Here is an 18,223-nt window from a genome sequence, read left to right as displayed (position 1 = left end):
CTTCCTCCCGGGTGAGATAGTTTGGGGTTGGGATTTCTCATGGTCCATCCCGACATTCCAACCCTCCCCAGAGGCGCCACCCGCCACTGGGCGCTCCTGTTGCCGCCACAGCAGACCTGACACCAGGAAGCGGCCATCCCTGTGTGCTGGGATAAGCGCCCATGAGTGTCTCGTCAGAACAGAAAAGCTTTGACCCCCAGTCCTCTCCCTCAAGCGGAGGGAACAAGGCATTCTGAGCGACAGAAGCTCTTTGATTGTGTTGCGTCAAGGCGGTGTCTATCTGGCCAACTGTGTGGATGGCTGGGAGCAGCTGTTTCAAGAGCCACTGTCACTCCTTCCAGTTCACACCAGTGACTGCTCAATACTTCCTGGCTAACAAGGGACCCTTCTCAGTCACAAGGTTGGTCATCACCCTAATGCCAGGCAGTGTTTCCTACCGCACTGTCCACTTTTCCCACTCAACGCCATCATGAAAGAGAACAGAACTCTTGGGTGGACTCAAGACCACACTGCAGGCATTTTTCTTTTTCTTTCCCTTTTATTTATTTACTTATGTTTTAAGATGTATTTCTTTTCACTGGGGAGGCAGATCCACAGACAGAAGGAGAGACAGAAAGATCCTCCATCTGCTGGTTCATTCCCCCAAATGGCCACAACAACCAGAGCTGAGTCAATCCAAAGCCAGGAGCCAGGAGCTTCTTCTGGGTCTTCCACATGGGGTGCAGGGTCCCAAGGCTCTGAGCTATCCTCCACTGCTTTTCCAGGCACAAGCAGGGAGCTGGATGGCAAGTGGAGCAACCAGGAAAAGAACTGGCGCCCATATGGGATCCCAGCACATGCAACAAACAGGACTAGCTAGTTGAGTTATTGTGCCAGCCTATGCAGGCAATTTTCTTTTCTCATTTATTATTTTATTTGAATGACAGAGAGAGGGAAAAAGCAAGAGATCTCCCATTCATTAGTTTACTCCCCAAATGCCGGTAGCCTGCAATAGCTGGGGCTGGGCCCCAAGGCCAGAAGCCAAGAACTCCATCCAAGTCTCCCACCTGGCAGGGACCCAAGGACTTGAGCCAACACCTGCTGCCTCCCATGGTGCCCAGTAACAGGAGGCTAGGAGCAGAGCCAGGACCCAGCCTGAACCCAGCCATGTGGTATGGGGTGCCAGAATCCCAAGTATTACCTTAACTACCCTGCCAAACACCCACACAACAAGTATTTTTCAGACCTTAAAACACATGTCTTCATTGCCTCACCTGGTTGCTGCACGGAACAATCAACACCCACCGCTTTAGCTGACCGGTTTTCCCTTGCCAGCAAAACAAGGAGTGCTATAAGGCAAAGTGATTAGCTTGGGGCCCAAGTGCAAAGTGCCACCCACATAATGTGTTCATCTTCACGCCTGATGAGGTGATTAAGCAACGTGCATGCTTCTAGAGGCTGAAGGGAAAAGGCCTGGGATCATAAACTACCCTCCACACTCCCGCCGGAAGTGCTGTGGAAACTGCACCTGCTTCCCCTCAGGGAAACGATGCTAGGATGGGATTCTCACACACGGTGCAGTACACACAAGTTACAAAGGCCAGTCCCTTCCACTCAACCCCACCCCCACTGCCACCACCCAGGGCCTTCCCTGAAAGATCCAGTCCTGGTTCTCATTTTCCAGAACTGATCACAAGTGCCATATTTGAAAGAAAAACATAAATGGCGCGCCTGTATTCGATTCCATGGGAAGTCACGTGAGGAGGCACAGATGAATGAACCGGCCAACACAGCAAAACTGACCATCACCCACAGTGGCGTCTCAGGACACCCCATTCCCACTGCTCCCCTCCCTACTCTGCTTTTTCCCATGATAAGATACAAGGAAACCACCCAAGTCAAACTCGGGATGCTTTCACGGACATGTGGAGTGAAACTCCTACAGAAGCTCAGGATCACGGCCAAACCTCTTGCTAAACTCATGGGCCTCACTCACATCTCTCTGACTTTAAATAGTCCCAAGCCAGCTTGGGTGCTAACATCTGTAATCCTACTTCTGAGAGCACATCCAAAAAGAGAAAAAAAAAAAAAAATCAGTGCATGGAAGAGGCACGTGAGCCTCCCAGCAAAGGCAAAACCTGGAGTCTATCAGTGAATAAAGGATTAAGGAACTGAGCCTGATGTACATGATGGAATACTATCCTGCCTTAAAATGAAGGGGGGAGGGCAGTGCCATGGCATAGTAAGCTAAGCCTCTGCCTGCAGTGCCAGCATCCCATATGCGCACCAATTTGAGTCCCAGTTGCTCTGTTTCCAATCCAGCTGCCTGCTTCTGGCATGGGAGAGCAGTAGAGAATGGCCCAAAGTCTTGGGACCCTGCACCCATGTGGGAGACCAGAAGAAGCTCCTGGCTCCTGGCTTCAAAATGGCTTTGCTCCGGCTGTTTGTGGCCACTTGGGGAAGGAATCACCAAATGGAAGATTGCTACCTCTCTGTCTCTCCTTCTCTCTGTGTAACTTTACCTTTTCAATAAAAATTAAATTAATCTTTAAAAAAGGAAAGTAAAAAGCAAAGGGAGAGAGGGGAACTCCTGCCACATCTGTAGGCATGGACAAACCAACAGCATCACGTTAGGGAAACAGGTCCGGCACCGAAAGACAAATGACATGTGATTTCACTTACGTTGAACGGAGATTACCTGGGAAGGGAATGATGTGGTTTAAAGGATACCAAGTTTCAGACAGGAACAATCTGTTCTGGGGATCTACTGTCCAGAACGGCAACAATATGCATTATTGCATTATGCATCGTGCACACTGTGATTGAGTATCAAAACATCACCGTGTCAATTAAAAATTAGAAAATAAATATTAAGATTAAAAAAATAAAGCAACATGTCTAGGGAGCAAGCTCTGAGCTGAATGATGCGACAAATCCAACCACAGAGCTCCTTGTACTTCGGAAGGCCCCTGTGGGCGAAGTCAGCCAATTGAGGGGTCACCAGAGGTGTGTGGGAGTCACTCTAAGCAAGCACCTCTTTCCCCTTTGAAGAGCCAAGAAGGAGTAAAACTCCAAGAAGCCGAAACACCCCCCACCTCCTCCATCCAGCTAGGTGCACCCCTCCTGGGTGGCCCTAATCTAAGGACTTTACCCCCGTACCAGCTCTCTCGGTACTCCACCTGCTTCCAGGGTCCATTGCAATTCATCTGCCCCTCTGCTGCCCTTAATTAAAAAGCTGACCTCCACTTCTTGTCCCACTCCCCTCTCTGCCTCCTGGGATGTGACCTCACACCCACTCCTGCACCAACCACACAGTGCCACCAACACCTGCAACACTGATATTAGCAAAGGGTGACACCTCCCTGAAGGCCGAGGTCTCACTTGGTACACACCTATGCTAACTGGGACTTGCTCAGCTGTAACCATAGTATGGAGCATGCCAGGGGGTCTTAGGGCATTATTCTGGCACAGCCAACAAAGAAAGAACTGGGCTGGTGCCCGGTTCTCCCATGAGGACCCTGAGACACAGTGCTGCAGGTGGTCACACTGCACGACCCTCCCCAAAGGGCTGCCTGCCACGTGGTGCCAAGCTCCCCAAGCACAGTGCTTAGAGAGTCCTCCCACCTCTTCTAATAGCTGGCTGAGCCCCTTCTTGCCATTGGGCCCTGGGCTATCACTTCTCCCCACCCCTAGGGGCCCCACGACTCACCACTTCCTCTCTGTAGACAGCCATGAACAGATAACCAGACAACTGGGTGGGGCCAAAAAAATGAGCTGCCACACCCATCCCTGTTCCCGGGGGCACCAGAGGCCACGGGTTCTGGGGAACAGCCACTGAGTAACACTCTTGCAGCATCTGCTCCAAAACAGGAGGCCTGAGACAACATGTAGGTTAGCTCCCAGCTCTAGCACCCCCTCAGGCACCGGCTACCCCAGGTCCCCTGGAAGCTGGGGAGAAGACCTAATCCCAGAACTACAGAGTCACAGCCTGAGTTTAGTGCAACGCCCCGCTACTCTGGCTGCACCAGTCTAGAGCTTAAAGACACCCCAAGTCTGACTTACTGATGTGAAACACAATACTGTAATTACACCAAGCACCTTGTAGAAATACTGAGATGCGTTCTCTCTTTATCCTTACCATCCAATCCGTACGCATGGACCACCAGTACACTCTTCAGGACTTGAGGAAGCAGGAACAGGAAGACCGAAGCCGCAAACGGCGAAGACATACAGTTGCAATGCGGACATCTGCCCTGATGTGGTACTACATTTACCTGGTCCGGTTCACAGGTTGGAATTTTGTTTGTTACCGTGCAGCTTGCATGTTGGGAGCAAGCCCTCTCTGAGCTCTGCACCAACATAGGTATGGCTTTTTGGCCACAGAAAGAGAGAAGAATCTTCTCTGAAAGATGCCTGGCAACAAGAATAGCTTCTGGCAAAAGAGGAGAGCCACTCTGTGCATGGACACTCGGCACACTCAGGCGACACACGGTGGCACCCACGGAAGCATCAGTGCCCCTGCACCCAGCCTCCCGCTGCCCTCTGGCTCTCTAGGGCAAGAGGATACTTGCTGCTTTGGCACAGCCAGACACTTTACCAAACAGACATACCACTGGGGCCTCTGGAGGTCAAAGCTAGCAACCTTGAGGGACTCCCCAACCAACCTCAAAGGCCATGCAGGTGACGCAGCTGGACTTGACCTGCAGGTATTCAGCGTGGGGCAGCCGGGACACTGCTGTCTGGAGGTAACACCGGGTGACCAGCAGTGGCAGGAAAACACTGAGAATTCCTGCAGAGTTCCTCCTCCCTCCTGGGCTGCATTCCTAGCCCAGCATCAACCCAGGCAGCACAGGTGGCAAGGGCCTCATCCCCTCTGACTAGATCACAGACTCGGGACAGGCTCTCCATCATCAGGCCTGAATCCCGGCACAAATGAGACCCACTGCGTTCTCTCAAACTGTAAGTGTGTCAACACACGGCGCGGCCAGGCAAGACAGTTCTCGCAAGAAGTCAGAAGGCTCAGGAAGGCACTTACTCAACAACTCCCCAGGCTACTCCTCTGCCCTCCAGGGACACAGCCAGCTGAAAAAGCCACCACGTCCTCCACTGAGACTTTTTTTTTAAAAGAAACCAAACTTGTTGCTGAATGAAAACTGGAAGGTTGAGATTGGTGGTGGGGGGTGACAGTGTCAGCCACTCACATACAAATATTACTGCTTTGAACACAGCAATGTACATTTTACAGTATAAAATCAAACTCACAAGGTTGCTACTCAATACCAACGATAGCGGTGACGGTACCGGGACTTGTTTAGCACATTCAATAAAGCGCCGTGACTTCTTCCTGTAAATTTATTTTTATTGAGAGACGCAGTAAGTAAAAGGTTACAAGAAACACGGACAGCTATTTGCACACTGTCTCAACAAACGAGGCAGTCTGTCTTGCACTTGTCCCCCGCTATGTCGCTCTGTCCTAGACCCACAGAAGCAATCCCCTTCATTTATGATTAAGAATTGTATACACCCACTTGTTGTTTAAAGGATATTCATTTTCTGAGCAAAAAACAAAAATGCAGACCAGCATGCAGGTAGGTCTTGAGCAGAAAAAGAGCCTTTTTGAGAAGTATCTAGTGATATAATTGCTATTGCTAAGACTGAATTTTCAATAATCTGTCCAAGTTCAACCCCTTGGATTGGAAATTCAACAAACAAACAAAATCTGACATGTCCAGGGCTAGGCCCTTGGTCTGGTGGCTAAGTGAGCAGCTGAGAGGCTCACCTTCCACATCAGAGAACCTGGGTTCAGGTCCCACCTCCGGTTCCTGACTTCTGTGCAATTACACGCCCTTGGAGGTAACGGTGATTGGGTTCCCGCCATTCAGATGGGAGACCTGGATCGAGTCCCGGCGTCTGACTTCAGCTGGGGGCAGGGGCCATGGTGGGCATCCGGGGAGTAAACCCAGGGCACGGACGTGCTCACCATCTCTCAAGTGAACCAAGTCTTAGAATGAGATAGCCTCATGAGCATGTCTCAAAGTTAGTCTTTCCTCCCTCCTCTCCCCACAAATCCCTCACTTGGAATAAAAAGGCTGACCTTTTGGGCAGGTTCTTCCTTGAACCTAAATGAAACAAACTCAGTGAAGGCCAAAGCACCAAGATTAACAAATGCACAACGCATTCTGGCAGGAAACACACCCATTCCAACCAGGCCAACCTGGACAGACTATGTGCCAAAGAGCGAGCTGTCCCAGGGCACAAGTGAGCTCCCTCCCCCGCCGCCCACCCCCGAAAGGCCCCACAGCTCTGCCTGTGAGCTCACCCCTCTCCTCCAGAACCACTCCAGTCAAACTCCCAGATCACAGCAAAGAGACACCTCATCTCCCTGACCTTCCCCCTCGGCCCGCCTCCCTGAGACGGTCCACCCTGAGCGGGCACTCCTCCTGTCCCCTGGTGGCAGCGGCACAGCTGAGATTCAGGATGGCATCGGGGAGGCTGCAGGTCATCGGTGGCCTGCCTGGCTGAACACGGCAGTTGTTTTGCGAGCTGACAAGTCACCACCAAGGACACAGAACATCACAATGCACCATGGGCAGGAAAATTGAGTTTCCGTGTCTGAAAACCTCCAGCCTCATTAGTGTATGTTCATGGTTACAAGGGGACTTCAGCTCTCCACTGCAGCCTGCGATGAGAGATGGCCACCACTACAGAACAGGTGGCCTTCCAGGGGAGAGAAACCTGAAGACCCCTGGGAACAGCCATGGGTGGGCAGCCGTCTCCGAGAGCAAGCCAGGGCTGCCCCAAGTCGGCTCTTCCGGAACCCCGTCGCTCATGGCATGGACACACACGAGCAGGGCCCTGCATCCCGCATGTCTGGTCCTAGTACACAGTTGAGTGACGCCCGCAGTTGCCTTTTAGGAACACAATCCTGGAGATGGGGTGACTTTTTTTTTTTTAAGCAAAGCTACGTAGCTTTGCAAACTTTGTGAACTCGAAATGAAGACTTCTCTCAACAGTCTTGATGCACAAAGGTGAGAAATTCTAAACAAGTCAGGCAACAGTTCTCACCAACGGGACAGACAGACAGGTGGTCAGCCACAAGCGACAGGAAGCTGCAGTCTGACCCTCCCTTGAGAGTACCCCGTCCGTAGCAGGTCAGAGTCTGATTTCAACAGGACTGCACTTATAAACTGAAGAGTCACATCACCCACTCACAGTAATGATTTGCACCAAAGAAACAAAAATGTGGTACATCGTGTGCCAAAGAACACAACCAACCCCAGACGAAGGTGCCAGGGCAGAATAACAGCAGAAGCTTGAGATAATTTACTGTGCCATTCACCTGCCAAAATACTGCTACGTAGTGCAAACACATTCCTCCTTTAAACGGCTGCTGTTTTACCGATTACAAAAATGTCATTCTATAAATATTTGGTGAGCACTAATTCAGGCACTACAAACACAGCAGCAGACAACACAAAGTTCAATTCTGAGTGACTTCTTTCTGTGCAAATGTCTCATTAAGATAACATTAAGCATGGAAAAGTACACCCAGTTGTTTTTTTTTTAAACTTTCAACATGACAGCTTTTTCTCATAAGATCAAATCTTTGGAGACACCATTTTTTCACTTATATAATATTCTAACATGGAGATACTACTGCAACCTACTGAAAGACATTAAAAAAAAAATCACAAAGAGACATTTCACTAAGAAGGCGTTAGTTCTACCCTAAGGAAAGCAAAGGAGGGGTGAGGGAGAACAAAGCAAAAACAGTCTTACCACTTTCACAGATCCCAGGTTGCTGCTCCAAGGTGAGCGGTATTCGCTCACTCCCAAGGTCTAATTTGTGCATCTCCCTTTATAAGCCCCACTCCCTCTTTGATCCAGCAGGACATTGTCTGCATAGAACAATACGTTTTCATTTTGATTTCCCCTCTTTTCAGGAAAGGAAATGTCTGCACTTCAAAGGGTTCCTTTGAAGAACTGCCCATGGTCCTGGTCCAGCCAGGTTAGGAGTTACTGGGCCCAGCGGGGTGCAGAGAGTCTTGGCGGCTGCCCACCCAAAGGCTCTCTCAAGGCCAGCTCCTTCAAGGGGAGGGTCTGGGACAGGAGGAGAAAAAATAAACACGCGGAAAAATACTTGAAGTTTTTGATCGTGACCTTCCAGAGGCCCCTTTCAAGCACACAGTAGACCTCCAGCTCAGGGAAACTGAGGCAGAAATGACCAGGAATGGGGGGAGGTGAAATAGCAGCTTTAACAACAAAATCACTCTAAGCCCCATTCAGGTCTGGAGGCAGTGGAGAGGCAGATGACAGACAGAAGGGAACTACAAAGAGTGAAGCCAGAGCCAAGGCCAGCTCGGAAGGCTTCCCCTAGGAACTTCGGAGCAGACACCGGTGGGCAGCAAAGCGCGGAGCCCAGAGTTCAGGAGGGAGCCTTGGCCGCCTTCACCATCCAAGAACCTCCTCCAGAGGCCAAGTCTACTGACCCCGTGTGGTAGTCATGAGGTGCCCTGCCTCAGGCCCCATGCCCACCTCCAGCCTCTGCCAGATCACCGCATGCCAGGGGCATGGAGCAGGCAACAGAGGACCCGTAGCCTGGCACGTCCTGAACAGGTTCTAGGTGTTGAAGAATGACCCCCTCCATGAGCATACAAGTGGCCGGAGCCCCTCTGAGGGGTCAGCCACTGCTCAGGTGGGCAGGAAAGGCGGTGTGCTCCAGGCACGGTGTGACCCCTGCCAGCAGCTCCTGCTGGAGGTGCGAGAGGGGAAGGGACCGCAGGTCTGCTGGCCGGGTCACTGGAGCCAAAGAACTCTTGTTCCACTTGCTGCAGGTTCCAAGGTTCTCTGCCAGCAGGTGCTAAGCCCCTGCGCCAGAACTCACTATGCTTTTTCTGTTCCCCTTTTTCCCCACATGTTTCCCCAATGAACATTCTAACTTCTAGAAATATCTTTGCTTCAGAGTTCCTCTGAAATACCCACACCCTAATTGCTTCCAAAACCATGTGACGAACTGTAAAGGCTGGGTGTGGACGGCAACAGGTTGGATAGGAACTGTGGAGCACAGAACCAGGCGGTACTTGCATGAAATGTCCTGGCTGGGCTCTCACCTGGAGGGTCTGCAGGGAACAAGCAGAGAAGTGCAGAATAAAAGGGCCTGGCGTCTCCAACAACCCAAAAAAACATGTGGTATATGCCATAGGTGTGTGTAAGTGCACAGCATGTGTACGCTGTCTGTAGTGTGTGGTGTCTGTGATGCATGCGTATGTGTGTGATGCGTGGCATGTGTATTGTATGTGGTGTGTGTGATACATGTATAATTGTGCAGTATGCATAATGTGTGTATCATATGCGATGTGTGTGGTATGTATATGGTACATAGGTGTGATGTGTGGTACATATGGGATGTATACAGCTTATGGTATACGATGTCTGGTGTGTGGATATGTGTGTATTCTGTGTGGTATGACTCTGTGTGTGTGTGTGTGTGTGTGTGTGTGTGTGTGTGTGTGCGTGTGTGTGCGTGTGTGTGTGTAAGAGTGAAACTGATAGGTTTGAGAACAAAAGCACCAGGAGTTCTCTGCAGGCCTACAACTGTTCCATATGCTGCACACCCAGCTGAAAAACAAGAGGACAAGGCGAGCAGGGCAGGAAGAGTAGGGAAGAATCCTCCATCCTCCTTCCCAAGGTACCTCCAGGGGTCCCTGCACCCCAGAGGCCTGCCTTCATCGCAGTCTGGAACAGCAGATGCTCCTGCTGTGTGGAGACAGCCCAGGAGGCGAGGCATGGAAGAGCCCCTGCTCAGACAGCACTGCCCACATATTCTGAGGGTGTCTGTGGAAGGAGAAACCCATAAAGGCATGCTGGTGGCAGGACCAGAGCTGGACTGGCCTGAGGAAGGCCAGCGAGGAGAAAAGGAAGCTGCCTTTCCTACAGTCTTGGTTCCCACGAGACCCACTGTGAGAGACACAGGTGGTCACAGGCAAGACCGTATGGCCCTCGCCAGCCCTCGCCAGGGGCCACTTGAACACGGATCCCACAGAACACGGGTTCTGGCCAGGAAGCTCTGTGTCGCACCGGACACTGAGAAGGTTAAACTCCTGCCCCAGAAAAGTGGCCTGGCCCCTGCCACTCCCACACACACCCCAGTTCCCAGGACCGGCCCTGGTGTTGGCCAAATCTCTGTACAGACACCCCTCAATGCCCAGGGCTCTGGGAGAAGTCAGGCTGAGGAATGGGGGAGGTGACCTCTCAGAAATGGGATGGGGACAGCATTCAGAACAGAAGATGATACTCTGCATCCCCTATTGCAGGACCTGGGTTCAAATCCTGACTGTGTTTCTGAATTTGGCTGCCTGAAAATATATACCCTGGGAGGCAGCAGGCATGGCTCAGGTCCTTGAGTCCCTGCTCACCAAACAGGAGGCCTGGACAAGGTTCCTGATACCAGACTTCGGCCTGCCCCAGTCCCCACTCTTGAGGGCACTTGGAGGGTGAACCTGCAAATGAGCATTCTCACTCTTTGAAATAAGTAACAGAAGTAGGGAGGAGAGGGTGGAAAAACCAGGTGCTCCAGATCTGTGGGGCTGCCTTCATCTCCATCCCAGCACGCACCTGCCATGGCAGACACATCCTCACTGAAGCTGACACTTGCTACATCACTGCACACCTGGGAGTTAGGACTCTGAATCTCCACTCTGCCACTCACTACCATGCCATGCGCCCAGGGCAGGCCTGTCCTCTGCTCCTGTGCTAGGTGTCCCCCACACAGTGAATAGCAAGTGCCAGTGATAACCCACCTCACCCAGGCCAAGCCTTGTTCCACCCTCCCTCAAACAATATGGGGGAAAAGCTAAATGTGACTTCCAGAAAGTCCTCAAGAGGACATGTGTCCTTTAGGCGGGGCCCACTCTGAAAGCCGGCCTCTTCCTCTGGAGCCATCCCTAAACGCAGGTGGACCACCTGAAACAGAGCCCACTTCCAGGATCCCCACCGCTGGGTGGTCTGTATATGCCAGGAGTCTCTGTGCACAGAGGCACTCAGCAGAGCTGGGACGCTGCTGCTCCACAGGAAGACTTCTGAAGAAGGCCTGGCAGTAGGACCATGGAAAGGGGGGAACAAAGGTCCCCTCTGCCCTGCAGTGAAGACCCAGCAAAGGGGTGACAATGTAGAACAACACAGCCTGCTGTGGGAAGGGCCACTCTGCTACTTGCACAGAGGTCCCCCAGGTCCCAGCCTCCCATCTGGGAACTGGTGTCAGAAATAGTACCTAGCGGCTCCGGCTGGGTGCTTCTGGTCTTGCCTTGGGCACTGCCAACTCCACACTTCCTAGAGTCACAGGCAGGAGGCTGGAGGGACAGGGTCCCCTGGGCCAAGTTCAGACGACCCCACTTCCTTTCCACAGGCTTGCACATGGACTGAGAGGGACAGAACCAGGACCCACCCCCCCAACCCCTGCCACAAACAAAAAGGGGAGCCTTCCCCTGACTCCCCAAAGCTTCACCTTTCATTACAGGACAGAACACAGGGTGTACCTCTGCTGTAAAACGTGGTGGCCTCCTCCCGTGCTCACAGACCTCCAACTCCTGCTTACACAAGCAGATGGCAGAGCGCTCAAGGGAAAACACAAGTGCAAGTGAAGTATGAAACCCAAGCCTGGTTCTCATGAACTTATGGAAAATTCCTTTTGTATGTGTGATTTTCAGTAAGGTTCTCAACTAAACTTTGCACTGCATTTTCCATGAACTTTTTGAAATCCCCTTCTCACACTGCATTCAGCAAATGTGCCCCCTGCAGGCTCTCACGTGACCATAACAAAGGAAGAGATAAACCTATCTCACCACCGGCCAATGCCATTCTTGAATGAGAGCCTTGTTGTCAGCAGTGCGCCCAATCTGCCTGCTTGTCCTTCGAGCAGGTTCCAGGTGGCAAATGCCATAAGCTTCCTTTGGTAAATTATGCCTGACTTTGAAACAACTGCAGAGTTCGTTGTTTTCGCAGCTGTTTGGGAGTATAGGCAGGGAGATGATGGAGACACAAAGAAGCTACCAGGCCAGGCCCGGCATGGTAGCCTAGTGGCTAAAGTCCTTGCCTTGTATGTGCTGGGATCCCATCTGAGCACCAGTTCATTGGCTGCTCCTCCTCCTCTCCAGCTCCCTGCCTGTGGCCTGGGAGAGCAGTAGAGGATTGCCCAAAGCCTTGGGACCCTGCACCTGCGTGGGAGACCCGGAAGAAGTTCCTGTAAAACCTGGGGCCAACAGAGTCACTGCCTGAGGCCCAGGAAGTCCACCAGAAGGCAGGTGTCCACAACACCTAGGGCATCCGAGGCCAAGTTCAGTGCAGCCTCACATCTCATCCAACCCTGTCTTGTCCAACTCCAATGGGAGGATCTGACAGATCTGTGGTGACTTTCAACAAGCCAGTGTAGCACAGTGGGTTAGGCCACTCCTGGGATCCTCACAGCTCACCTGACTGCAGACACTCCATGTTCCCAATCCAGCTTAGCTTCCTGCTCATGAACCTGGGAGGCAGCACACAATGGCCCAAAACACTCTCCCAGGAAGCCCACAGGGAGTTTCTGGCTCCTGGCTTCAGTCTGGCCTAGCTCCAACTATCACAACTAGATAGGGAGTAAGCCAGTGCATTCGAGAGGAGATCTCTTTCTCTCTACCCCTCTGTCTTTCAAACAAATAAATCTTTAAAAAGAAACAACGAATCCTTCTTAACCCAGCATGCTGAGCCTTCTCATCTCAAAGGTGTAACTCCAGCTGGGCAGTATTAGAGTCCTAATTCACCTCTCTCAACCCTCACCTGGAGCCACAGGCCAACCTTGTGAGCGCAGCCTTCCTATCTATGCAGAAGACGAGGCGAGGTACCTAACAGACACCCATGCATCTCCCGGGTCAGAGGAAATAAATCTCTCACCCAGATACTAAATGCTCTCAACTGAAAGAAATGACAAGTAAGGCAACGGCCATGCTCGATAACCCTGGCTGGTTCCATTACAGGGCACCTGCACTCAAACATCACCCCAGGACCCAACAAAGGAAGCACGAGCATGCATCCATCAAAACCAAAACTTCCAAAAAAAAAAACACAACCCCTTTTCCTCCTAGAAATAATGCATTGACTCCTATTTCAAATCCCTCCGATAAGCTGAAGAAACAGGGTCTCCAAATATACAGGAAATCATGAGAACAGACTCACTGGACTGGACAGGATGCTGCGACCCCCAACTTCATCAACTACTTCTACCAGATTGAGTGAAGGGAAACTGCACACAGGAATCTGTGAACACTGTCTTAACTCCAGCAAAGGAGAGCCTCTCCCACCCAATACAATTAACCAAGGGCCTTAGAACTCAGACTCTTGGAGGTCAATAATCTTGCCTTTCACGCTTTTTTTCCCCCACCCAAAATAAAACTGCTTAAACAGCAACCACGTGGCTCCCTAGCGTGGGAATTTTCTTCTTGTCTGCTCCAAGCTCCTTGGCCCCCTGTGAGTGTTACCTTTACAATGAACCTTCTCCTCACCCTGGATCCTTCCCCTAAATTTCTCTTCCGACTGCAACTTCAACAAGACCTTTTGTTTTTCTTTTTCTGCAACAGGAGGGCGTGTTCACATAAAAATCATGGTAATTTCCACTGAGAACAAGTAAGCATCCCAGGGGGAATAAATGCATCAGGGTTTCCTACTATCTGAAGGCAACGCAAAAGGGCAAGAATTGTCCACATAAATCGCAAATAAATTATACCCCCAAAGGAATCTAATTTAGAACACCCAGCCAGAGACTGGCATCAACATTTCTCTACCAGTCCAATTGTAAAGAGTATATTGGGGGGCGGGGAGGTTAGAGGAGTGGGGAACGAGGTGGGGGTAAACACCCGGGATTAAAGTTGCAACCCTTTCCTCTGACAGGGACTTCCTAAGCCTGGAATCAAACTCACCATGTGACAGCGCTGTGGGAGTTTGCAGGTGGCACATGTCTGGCTCACCTACTAGGAGAAAGCAAACACAACTCCTCCACGCAAGCCGAGCGGAAGGAGCCAGACGTCATGCTAGGGGCCAGAGGAACCGCGGAGTCCCGCGCGGTTAGCCTGACCTGCTCGTGCCCGGGAAGTTTTCCACGACGCAGAAAGGATTAAGCCGGAAGAACTTCCTCCCACTACGAACCATCTGGAGCACTGGACTACTCTGGCCTTTTCAGGCTACATCCGTCCACAAGGAAGCCCACCCAGGGAGGGATTTCCCCCTTGCCACCAAGAAAACCTTAGGAACCCGTATCAGGGCTGGAGGCTGGCAGGTGCGCGCAGCGACCACCCACTAGGGGTGGCCAAAGCTGTCCCAGTGCACCCTACCCCTAGGCTAGACAGGTAAGCTGCTGTGAGACCACCCTTCCGGAGGCCAGGCGGGATCCGCACCACGGCTGATGACACTTCCCCCGGACCTCGTGGCGGGGCGGGGTGCTCTGCGTCGCGCCATGTAAGGGAAGGTCTCCCTCGCTGCCAGCGGGCTCCGGATGCCTCTCGAGCCAGCCCCCGACGCTCGCCACCAGGGCTTGCCCACTCGGACCACCTGGCGCTCGAGGTCCTAAGAGCAGCGCCCGGGGTGGGCATCGCCTGGGACTCCGGGGCGCCCACGTCCGACTCGGTCGGTGTTGCATCATGCACCACGCCGTGCCGCCAGGGAGCCAAAATGGACTCCGTGGAAGCGAGAGCAGCATGGGCACCGGCCCGGCGCCGACACCCGCCCCCTTCCAGGCCCGCCCTGCCCTGGCCCTCCCCTGGAGGATGCTGGCAGACCCCTGGCGTGGGGTCCTCGCCACTCCTGCGTCGCCTCCCCGTGGCCTCCCTCCAAGGTGACCCTGGTTGCGGGGAGCTGCCCCGGTGCTGGCGGGCATGGGCACGGGCACTCACCGAAAGGTGGTGGGATGCGAGCAGGAGAGCGGACTGACGGACCCACGCACGGACCGGGGTAGAGACCCTGGGCCTGGAGAGGCGGTGCTCAGAGGCGCGGGAGCAGCGTGAAGGTGCTGTGAGCGCGTGTCAGCCAACCGCGTGCCGCGCTCGCCCGACTGTTGACTAGGCGCTCACACCTGCGTGTGCCGAGTGAATGGGGTTCCTGAGGGCGGGCGGATCCGCGGGTTTCATCAGCCACGCTCGTCGTGCCCGCCCCTCGCGCCGCCCACCCGTCGCGCCAGGCGTCGCCAATGGCAGCGCGGCTGAGGCGGACGCGCCCGTGGTGGGCGGGACGCTGCGTCTTGGCGCGCGCTGCTCGGGGACCCGGGATTCCCTCGACTGGCGGGCCGGCGATCGGGGGCGCCGCCTCCTGATGCCTTTGCAGCTGCCCTGCCCGCCAGTGGCCACGTCTCCGCCAATCGGAGCGTGCGGCTCGATAGCATCTTCTGCTGCGGGGCTGGCCCGGAGCGCGCTCCGCTCGCCAGGGGGAGTGCGGCAGAGCCGGCCGCGCCCAGTCCTGGCTCCGGCAGCGCCAGTCCACAGACACCCCTAGTTTTCCATCTTTAAGATGAAAAATCTGGGATGCACTTTGAAGGTTTTAAAAGGTTACTATCAATCCTCGTGTCGGTTGCCCGTGCTAGAATGTTATCCTGGCTGGCTGTCGGCGAAAGCCTGAACCTACTTGTTGGCCTTGGGCAGCTGCACCTGCGGGCCTGGCTGGTGGGCTGAAGTCTCCTACTTTAGCTTCTCTCTGCTCCAGAAACCAAGAAACACAATCTACAAAGGTCCAGTCATCTGTGACATGAGATATTAAATCGGGTATAAATCCCCACCTCCACGCTGCATCTAAAAAAAACAGGGCAGGGTTTTTTTTTTTTTTTAAGATTTATTTATTTTTGTTGCAAACTCAGATATACAGAGAGGAAGATCTTCCATCCGATGATTCACTCCCCAAAGTGGCCGCCACGGCCAGAGCTGAACTAATCTGAAGCTGGGAGCCAGGAACCTTTTTCAGATCTCCCACACAGGTGCAGGGTCCCAAGGACTGTTTTCCCAGGCCACAAGCAGGGAGCTGGATGGGAAGTGGACCTGCCGGGATTAGAACCAGCGACCAAAAGGGGGTGCTGGTACATTCAAAGCAAGGACTTTAGCCACTAGGCCACTGTGCCAGGCCTGGGCAGGTTTTAATCCTTCCAGTACCGCTACTCTGCGGAAGCCCTCGTTCAGTAACTGGGCTCATGGTGCACCTCTGTGCAGTTTACTGTTTTGAAATTCCTTCAGCAATTCATGAAGTACCAAACCCCATGGAAAACTGTCTCAAAAATGTGTTTACACATATAAATGGACGGCTTTGGCCAGGTTTTGGCGCCAGGGTAAGCCACCCTCAGACTTTGTGGTTTCTTTTGTTTGTTTGTTTGTTTTTATTTGGAACGCAAAATTTTACCGTCTTGTGTTAAATCATGAATTTCAGTTTTGGTTGCACACAGGTAAAGTGATGTCCTCAGATCCCAGCAGGAGTTCCCTGAAATCCCGCCTGAACTCCTTTGCGTGGGAACACCTTGCCGGTGTCCGTGTCCACCTGCTGGCCTTCAGAGCCAAGTGGGGATTCAGGGGCAAACTCAGCTGTGTCCTTTGCTGTGTGAGCTTCCACAAACTCCTTGACCTCTCCACCAGCCTTTGTAAACCTCATATTTCCTAGAAAGACAAATACCACGTTTTCTCTTATTGGCGGGAGAGAGAGAGAGAATATAAAACTGTCTCATGGCTAGGTACACAGACATAAATACTGCTTCACTGAAGTATGCCACATACTGGACATTAACCCCTTCTCCCAACTTTATCATCCTTGTCACACACCCCTCATGTTGTGATATTAGTATCCTTGTATTTAAGAATGTAAAATGGTGGGGGGGGGGCAAACTCCTTAGATTGACCTCTATAAAAATTGTGTTGGGGGCCCGGCGTGGTGGCCTAGCAGCTAAAGTCCTCACCTTGAACATGCAGGGATCCCATATGGGCACCGGTTCTAATCCCAGCAGCCCTGCTGCTCATCCAGCTCCCTGCTTGTGGCCTGGGAAAGCAGTTAAGGGCAGCCCAAAGCCTTGGGACCCTGCACCCGCATGGCAAGAGACCTAGAGGAAGTTCCTGGCTCCTGGCTTTGGATGGGCTCAGCTCTGACCATTGCGGTCACTTGGGGAGTGAATCATCAGATGAAAGATCTTCCTCTCTGTCTCTCTTCCTCTGCATGTATATCTGATTTTGCAGTAAAGATAAATAAATCCTTTTTAAAAATTGTATTGGAATAAGCACCTGCATGAGGTCCCAAAGACCAGGGTCAAAGTGGATTCCCCCTGTCAGAGTGCCAGCACCACCACCAAGGGGCAATGGAGCTGTTTATAACATCTGAGAACCCAGAGTCCGAATCAGCCAGGCTCCCTACGGTTTCCATCAGCTCAGATAATGAATTTCCTTTGCCTTAATCCTCACACAAACAAGACAAACCTGGGGGAAGCTGAGGTTAACCAACTGGCTGTTTTTCCATTGGCTTGGCTTCCAGTTCCTCCCTGAGAAGGAAACTAACTTTCAAATAACCGGCTGGGTGACTGAGTTGACGCCTGACCTGCTGGCATCCGTTATGGGTACCAGCTGCTCCAACGTTCTGCTAATGCACCTGGGAAGGCACTGGAGGATGGCACAAGTCTGTGGGTCGCTGCCACTTCTGTGGGAAACCTGGATGGAGTTCCCGACTCCAAGCTTTGGCTTCACCCAGCCTGACATGTTGGAGAGTGAAGCAGCATTGCTTTAGAAGAAAGAGAAAGAAGGAAAAGAGGGATGCAAAGGAAAAATTTGGGCAGGACAAGATTCACACTAGAGATCCAGAGAAAGCCCAACCTGACCCTAACCAAGGAGCCACTTGGGAAAAAAAAAAAAAAACACCCCTCTTTCGGCAACTCTGCCTTCCAAATAAACACATTTTTTAGTGAAGATGAAGAGCGGAGCACAAGAGATTTTGAGGGCAGTGTGGTTGTTGTGTCTGATACTGTCAGGGTAGGTATGCCACGCACTTGTCCAGATCCACAGAATGCTCAATACAGAGGATGCAGCTGGGCAGAACCCATGCTGGGAAGGTTGAGCATGTGGCCTCGAGTCAGAACACATGGGTTCAAAACTTGGCTTTGCAACTACTTTATTTCTTAAGATTTATTTACTTTGATTTGAAAAGTAGATTTACAGAGAGAAGGAGTGACAAACAGAGAGATCTATCCTCTGATTTACTCCCCAAATAG

At 52.2% G+C, this 18,223-nt stretch overlaps 1 protein-coding gene across 1 annotated transcript in view; it reads right to left on the bottom strand.

Annotated features, from left to right (window-relative positions):
- Positions 1-15,087, bottom strand: part of SLC7A1 (solute carrier family 7 member 1) — a 68,137-nt gene extending 53,050 nt beyond the window's left edge. The window contains exon 1 of the mRNA XM_040979837.1: positions 14,895-15,087. The gene's annotated coding sequence lies outside the window, so the exon portion shown is untranslated. The remainder of the gene's footprint in view (positions 1-14,894) is intronic.
- Between the last annotated feature and the right edge of the window lie 3,136 nt (positions 15,088-18,223).

The sequence above is a fragment of the Ochotona curzoniae genome, unplaced genomic scaffold (genome assembly GCF_017591425.1).
Source record: "Ochotona curzoniae isolate NIBS_2020 unplaced genomic scaffold, NIBS_Ocur_1.0 contig_3332, whole genome shotgun sequence".
Classification (NCBI taxonomy): Eukaryota; Metazoa; Chordata; class Mammalia; order Lagomorpha; family Ochotonidae; genus Ochotona; species Ochotona curzoniae.
Note: the sequence above shows the minus strand (reverse complement) of the source record. Positions and strands in the feature narration are given on the sequence as shown.